The sequence below is a fragment of the Littorina saxatilis genome, linkage group LG12 (genome assembly GCF_037325665.1).
Source record: "Littorina saxatilis isolate snail1 linkage group LG12, US_GU_Lsax_2.0, whole genome shotgun sequence".
Classification (NCBI taxonomy): domain Eukaryota; kingdom Metazoa; phylum Mollusca; class Gastropoda; order Littorinimorpha; family Littorinidae; genus Littorina; species Littorina saxatilis.
In genome coordinates, this window is record NC_090256.1 from 8,719,012 (window position 1) to 8,727,362 (window position 8,351).

The following is an 8,351-nucleotide window of genomic DNA, read 5'->3' on the forward strand; positions in this document are numbered from 1 at the left end:
CAAGTCTACTCTTTTGCCTGGCTCTGCAGTAAGTCCACATATTTTTCCGTAATCCAGTCATATTCCTTCAAAATGCAATCAATCGGCGGTGACAGACGTGTCGGTCGCGTTTTCCTCACACCGTCCATACCAGTTTAAGTTCATCCATGCAAACACACTCGCAAAACAGTTTATCACGTAGATACATTTCAAATAGGGAGCAAATGGTTAAATCTAAACCTACATATTTGTTCCCTAAAATTTGCTTCTCTGTCAATAAGCCTAATTACACACGTTCGAGAAAAACAACGTGGAATCGATTCTGAATCGAGTAAGCCAAATGGGTCCCAAACCCGTTTCGCCCGTTCTGCCGACCTGAAACACAAAACAAAAGAATTGTGCGCTTCAACTAAATTAATTTCTATTCGACTTCATTACTTTCTTGCAACTTATGAACCTTTACTTAAAGCTTTTAAATGGTCTGAAAGTAGTGTTACCGCGTACTTATCGATGCACTCATTCGTTTTATTTTTTCAGCGACGGTCACTTAGTTTAAGGTTGCAAAAGGGCTAAGTCTCGCTGGCAACAGTTTTACCCTGCACAGATCGCAACAGTGCCGCTAGTAGTCTACACTTTGTGTTTGATGGTAGAATGGGATATACAGATTACAACACTCGTGGTTTTTTATATGGCTTGTATTTCAGTCAAGACCCAGCGGGAATATCAATCGAGAGCCACTCGCCAGAGGCTCGTGTCTCCCGATGATATTCATCCGCTGGGTCTTGACTGAAATACAAGCCATATAAAAAAACCACTCGTGTTGTAACCTATACATCCATGCTATTGTCTGGGATCCTTTCACCTGGACAGAGTACAGTGGAACCCCCCTTTTACAACCTCAAAAAATCTGAGAAAATCAGGTCGTAATAAGAAGGCCAGTAAGGGGGTCTTAAAAAGGAGGTACATTTACAGAGGTTATGAACAGAAAATCTGAAAAATCAAGGTCTTAAAAGGGAGGAAGTCTTAAATTGGGGGGTCTTAAAAGGGGGGTTCCACTGTATAAACAATATTACCTGGCTGCTTCCTGTGAAGAGTAGCAAAGTATGTTTGCTGGAACGATTTCGTAACTCACACTTTGGGTAAATTTGCGAAATTAATTCAGCAAAACACTCCCACTCCGCACATGACCCAACAAGACTGTTGATGTTTGATCAGAATGATGCTCTTTCCGCATGCATGGAGAGGTCTGTGGTGGTGTATTAGGGGCTCCGCTCACATTTGTAACTTCAGCTGGACCGACGACGCACTGCAGATTATCCCAGCCCGCTACACGTTGCATGAAAGGAAAACAGGCCAAGTACTCGTCATAGTCCCTATCGCGGCATAAATAATAGGCCGTGCGTCGTCTGTGCCGTTGAAACTGCGCAGGTATATTCTGCCCATTATAATCGTCCACACGGGTTTATTGTTGTTTCGTGTCTGGAGAACCCACGGCATCATGCGAGTTCGATTCAGCATTGATTTTATTCTCTGTTTTGTTCTCGGCCTACTCTAAAAGCTGTTCACATTTTAGGCGTATTAGCCTACAATAAAAGGTTAAATTTTAAAGGTTCTTTGAAATGAAGATTTTGTTTTTACAACCATGATTTTACATCTGATTTAAAACCTTACCCTCTTTTGAAGAAGTCAAAAATAAATCATGTCCGGGGGTACTTCTCGACATGATAGTAGTTTCTGCACTGTAATTGGGATGTTGGTAGCTTGGTTATCGTGTTTTATCGTCTCTTCAGGAAATATTGCAAACCGATACCGGTGCAATTCTATTTCCTTTCGTTGTCATTGAGAAAGAAGGTACCTTTACGAGTGGAACTTCAAGAATGGAAGTTCTCCAATACTTGACAGTCAGACTCGGAGTTGACGCATTGTACAAGACTTTGCCAATGTTTTGGGGACAGCCACCTCTTTTACAGTAGGACATCAAGGACCAGCGCCGAGGTGCACGAAGCAAAACTGGGTGCCACCCAACTTTGTGGAAGCCACTCGCTGGGTCTGATTGGTTGAATTGAGATTTGTGTGTGATTTGAACTATTCAGACCCCGCGGCTGGCTTCCACCCAGTTGGGTGGCACCCAGTTTCGGTTCGTGCAGGAAATAAAATAATGCGTGTCGGTAGCTTGACGTCAAATGTTAATTATTATGTTCGTCGATTGCACAGTTTTGATCCCCCCCTCCCCCCCTCACATACACACACACACACACACACACACACACGTGTTATCACACATATACACACACACACACACACCGTACACACATATCTAAACGCCTTCATGCCTTTTTCCTTGTCAACAATCAACAGAACATGATTATCAAGCACATTATAAATATACATTTGACACTGAATTTTCAATAAGTCTAGAGTCGTGAAAGCGACATTACGACTCGCAAGGAACGTCTTATCAATGAAGTCGTAATATACAAAGTTAAGTTAGTCCTCCTGTGTGCTAGCATTATTTGTAACACAGAATCTTATGGTGAAACTTTGAAAGCGATCTGAAGTCCCTTTCCCTTTAGGTATAATCCCTTTAAAGTTGAGTATATTCATGGTAGGTCTATAAGATAGTATGAGATCAGCACGAACTCAGCACAGTCGATCGTACAAAACATCGCATCACTGTCGTTCATCAACATCATCCGCAAAACTCTTGTTCAAATTAAGCATAATCCTGGAATCCTGTTCATGTACTTTTCCGAATTTCAGGAATACTAGTACTTCAGTACCTGTCAGATCTGTAGAAATCCAGGACGATCTTTCATTTGTGGTGGGAAACCGCATTCTCTTAGATCAGTGAAGTGCCGTAGTAGCATCATCAAACCATAAACAGAAACACCGGGGCATGGAATCGATACCAAAGTAATACACGAAGCCAGCAAGTCTATTGTCACACCACTCCACTCGTAACTTGTGTTGACTGAATACCAAAAAAAATCGGTTGATACGGAAACTTGAAACACATTTCACCTCGCCTTGTGCAGCCTAAAGCAATGTGCTTTCAGCCAAGGATTGGCTGGTCGTATAGTGTTTCACGCCTGCACCAACACCTGACTTCATTTCACAATGTCGAAGTCAGTATGAATAGCAACAAAAGCATTTCACCATTTTAAACTTTCTGAATACTGGCGGTTTCCATGTTTAAAGGTAGGCCTACCTCCTTTCCCGTGAAGAACACTTCACTTCATTTACGTTATTATCCCTATGCTGGGACATTCGGGTCGCTTCCTCCCAGTGGAAAGCTAGCAGCAACACGAGTCGCGCTACCCAGGTGTGTGCGTGTTAAGGCCTAAACAAAAAATAGGTGTGGTTACGGTAACCCCACCTACCCTATTTTTAGGGGCCGACCCTATAACTTTTTATTACAATTACATTTGTAAAAAAAAAATTACAAAAAAATTAAAAAACGAGTGCAGAAAACGCAATGAAAGCGACAACGCTCGAGTCGCACGCTTATTTCCCTGTCAAGTAGGTTTAATTTTTACACATTAGAAAAAAAAGTTTAAAAAAAAGTGATTGCCTACCTTCCTACCCTATTTTGTTTGGCTATGTTACCTTAACCACACCTATTTTTTGTTTTGGCCTTAGGTACGTGTAAATCAGCCACCTGCACAATCTGATCAGTCATCGCTCAACGGCTATCGCCAGTTATCTCTCTGACCGAAAGCTACAGTCCTACGCGAATCTATCAAAATAAGAATATAGAGTTATCTCCCATATGTTTTTCGCGAGCACTGATCTAAATTTGACCGGGACGGTTGGCCTAGTGGTAAGGCGCCAGCCCCGTGATCGGGAGGTCGTGGGTTCGAACCCCAGCCGGGCCATACCTAAGACTTTAAAATTGGCAATCTAGTGGCTGCTCCGCCTGGCGTCTGGCATTATGGGGTTAGTGATAGGACTGGTTGGTCCGGTGTCAGAATAATGTGACTGGGTGAGACACGAAGCCTGTGCTGCGACTTCTGTCTTGTGTGTGGCGCACGTTATATGTCAAAGCAGCACCGCCCTGATATGGCCCTTCGTGGTCGGGAGAGAATGAGCCGAACTCATTTTGACCTGAGGTCAGGATCCACCTGCACTCATGGCACAATGACCAAGGACTTTTACGTGCCACTGTGGTGACACGGGGTGGTACATGCATACTGTTTCTAAGTCTGCACACAAAGTTGACCCATGTCCGTCCCGGTCTGGATTCGAACCCGTAACCCTAGGATCAGAAGTCCAGTGCTCTACCAACTTAGCTACCCGGCCTCCCGCTCGATCAGCATTGAGAACTTTTTACATTTAGTCAAGTTTTGACTAAATGTTTTAACATCGAGGGGGAATCGAAACGAGGGTCGTGGTGTATGTGTGTGCGTGTGTGCGTGTGTGCGTGTGTGCGTGTGTGCGTGCGTGTAGAGCGATTCAGACCAAACTACTGGACCGATCTTTATGAAATTTGACATGAGAGTTCCTGGGTATGATATCCCCGAACGTTTTTTTCATTTTTTTGATAAATGTCTTTGATGACGTCATATCCGGCTTTTCGTGAAAGTTGAGGCGGCACTGTCACGCTCTCATTTTTCAACCAAATTGGTTGAAATTTTGATCAAGTAGTCTTCGACGAAGCCCGGACTTCGGTGTTGCATTTCAGCTTGGTGGATTAAAAATTAATTAATGACTTTGGTCATTAAAAATCTGAAAATTGTAAAAAAAATTATTTTTTTCTAAAACGATCCAAATTTACGTTCATCTTATTCTCCATCATTTGCTGATTCCAAAAACATATAAATATGTTATATTCGGATTAAAAACAATCTCTGAAAATTAAATATATAAAAATTATTATCAAAATTAAATGTTTGAAATCAATTTAAAAACACTTTCATCTTATTCCTTGTCGGTTCCTGATTCCAAAAACATATAGATATGATATGTTTGGATTAAAAACACGCTCAGAAAGTTAAAACAAAGAGAGGTACAGAAAAGCGTGCTATCCTTCTTAGCGCAACTACTACCCCGCTCTTCCTGTCAATTTCACTGCCTTTGCCGTGCGCGGTGGACTGACGATGCTACGAGTATACGGTCTTGCTGAAAAATGGCATTGCGTTCAGTTTCATTCTGTGAGTTCGACAGCTACTTGACTAAATGTTGTATTTTCGCCTTACGCGACTTGTTTTCTTTTATCTTTCCTTATATGCTTTGGAAAATACCAAAAATGTACATTGTGGCTGCTTTCTTTGCAGAGTGGGGACAGTTTTGCTGATTGAATTCTACCCGACCGACCCCTCCGTCAACATGCCAAACAAGTTTATTCAGCCCACAATATCCTACTTTTGTACAGAAAGCAGTCTGTCTGGTGATTCTGGGTATGTGTACAAGTAGAAAGATGCTCTTATCTCATGTAAAACACAGAAAAGACCTGCGGTGGAGAACACGATCGTTTAGGCGGTAAGGAGTGTCAAATCTGAAACAGATCGACTGCCAACAAGGAATGTGTCTTTCAACTAGGACGGCTTCCGCAACCAACGACATAAAGCAATAAACCATTGATTTATAAACCAAGTGAATATATTACAGTGAACCGGCACGGTTGGCCTAGTGGTAAGGCGTCCGCTCCGTGATCGGGAGGTCGTGGGTTCGAACCCCGGCCGGGTCATACCTAAGACTTTAAGATTGGCAATCTAGTGGCTGGTCCGCCTGGCGTCTGGCATTATGGGGTTAGTGCTAGGACTGGTTGGTCCGGTGTCAGAATAATGTGACTGGGTGAGACATGAAGCCTGTGCTGCGACTTCTGTCTTGTGTGTGGCGCACGTTATATGTCAAAAGCAGCACCGCCCTGATATGGCCCTTCGTGGTCGGCTGGGCGTTAAGCAAAACAAACAAACAAACAAATATTACAGTGGAACTCGATCCTTCTTCGAAGGTATATTTTACAACGTAGGACATACCCCGATCTTATTTTAGTAGAGGTAGTGATTTATAGATTACATTTTTTGTTTTTGTTCAGTTTTGTTTTTTTGTATTTCCTTGATCTGTGGACCTAACAAGGTCATTCAGGACACACCCAGCTTTGTTGTCCTTGCTATTTTAATGGACTTTGATCGATTTATTTTTTACAGTCCCAGAATCAAGTACACTTTTCGCTAAAGACAGGCGAACAATCTGTTAATGCAAGTGACCGTTGCCAAGTCAATGCCACAACAAAATTAATGGTCCAATACAATTTTCCGCAAAACCTCAGATAATAAAAATACGATTTTTGTTTGCGCTCAGTGGGGGTACCTACCTGTACGAAATGTTTAAATCACAGATATAGATCCCTCCAGATTTAATTTCAGGAACTTGTGTGAGGATTGGGGACCGATAGGGCAGTTATTTGACGATTTCTGACACAGTTAGAAACAGCCTGTCAGATGGGAAATTGGGCGAAGCGTTAGGTCTTAGAAACACTCATCAATATCTGCTTAGTTTAACACAATGTTTTATAAGTACACTGGGATTTTTCGGATTTTGGACCCATGGGACTCTCTAAAATTCTGCATTGGGGGTCCATGGACCCTCTAAAAATTAAAAGTGGGGGTCCCGGGACGCACTAGGAGGGGCGTCCGTGGGGAGCCCTGTCACAGTAAAAACAATATTCCGCTCTACGTCTGCCAAATAACCCACTAAAATACCCACCCCATTGATGTATAGCATCTTCACTAACGGGTCGGTTTAACACAGTAAAACATATTTCTCTCTACGTCTGCTAAATACCCAATTACTTAAAAATACGCACCACGTTGATATAATTATAGCATTTTCATTGAAGGCAACACAGACACATTTAAACGCTGAATATAGCCTTACCTTACTTGTCGAGAAGGTCCTTGAACAATCCAGTCGAAACTTTCCCCGGAGGACCAACGCGGCGAACGCTCTGGAAATTCACAGATATTGGTCCTGCAGGTTGGAAGCACAAGGACAGGGTATCCGGTAGACCGCAGTCACTGTGACAAGATGGACTGACGGGTCACTCCAGGTGGCCAGAATGCGATTCTAAATGCGAGTAGCTTTTCGGCTTTCATACAGTCCCAGAGTCAGTCACGTTTGTTGCTCAACGCGAGGAAACGTCAGTTGCAGATTATGGCGTCGATGTCAGACAGCGTCGTTCACTATCTCGAAAATGATACGAGGCGTATCAGTGTTTTGCAGATGATGACAACAAACGGTATATATATCTTGTCTAAGCTCTGAACTGGTCGGTCAGCGACCTCCAGCAATGTGCTCGAAATTTGCTTCTGACACAACGCCTTCCGCTCACTGCAGCAATATTATTACTCAGTGATGTGACACAGTCGGTAGTATTTATTGTTATGTAATAGCAATGAGGTCGCGGCTGCGTCCTTCTACCACTGCGGGTTGGTCCTGTGTTGTGCTATTCCTGGAGCCCTTCACTAGCAAGTCAGCTGCATCCGTAGATTGTCACAGTTGTATGTCGACAAAAATATTAAGAGTACAGAAAGTAATGAAAAAGAACACTCTGACACAAATGTTTCATATATAATGACTTAAGGCGTTGTTATATTTTGTTTCTTCACACATGCATTTGACTTGAGAGCTGAAGCCCTAAAGTTTGCTCTCACTGTTGGTTGGTTAGTAGTCAGTTTAACAATGTCCATTCAACCCATATGCTCTAACTGTAGACTCAAGGCTCAAAGAGTTTACTGTCATGTGATGATATTCAGCGAACGCACTATGCGAAGTGTTAAAGCTTTCCAACACAGGGTTGAGTATCTCAGACACTCAGTGACGACCACACAGTGACAACAAGGTTTATCCAGTCTGCTTCTGAAGACCTCGACTGTCTCTAACTGGACGAAGCACTGAAATAACCCAAACTTTTATGAGAATCAACACTGTCATGATAAAAGCACAAGGTCTAAAACCCTAATCGACAAAACAATAATTACGCTATCTCTCTTTCGTGGGCACATACACAATTAAGATTTCTTTTTGGATTTTTTTTTTTTTAAATGACCAGGGTTAAATTATATCCAAATTTGTTAGTTTGCTGATTCTTCCTTTGGCTTTAAAAACAAACATTCCCGAAACGGAACCAATTGTAAACCTTCGAAATTCCTTCGATTTATCCTCGCTTCAGTGGGGGTGCATTGCTTGGTGGAAACAAAGCACTGCAGTCCAAAGCACGCGAGGTCAAGCGAAAAGAACAACCGAAGGTGTCTGTGCTGAAAGTTAATCCCTCGTACGAGCGTGGCCAGCCCCAAGTCAGACTAACATCAACGTACACTCCACTGGCACTGTTGGCATTCGCGGCTTGCCGTAGTTTGGTGCTGGCACTA

General features: G+C 42.7%; 1 protein-coding gene across 2 annotated transcripts in view; it reads right to left on the minus strand.

Annotated features, from left to right (window-relative positions):
• LOC138981192 (dopamine receptor 1-like) overlaps positions 1-7,881 on the minus strand; it is a 71,869-nt gene extending 63,988 nt beyond the window's left edge. For both annotated transcript variants that reach the window (XM_070354032.1, XM_070354031.1), the window contains exon 1: positions 6,859-7,881. The gene's annotated coding sequence lies outside the window, so the exon portion shown is untranslated. The remainder of the gene's footprint in view (positions 1-6,858) is intronic.
• Positions 7,882-8,351: the final 470 nt, after the last annotated feature.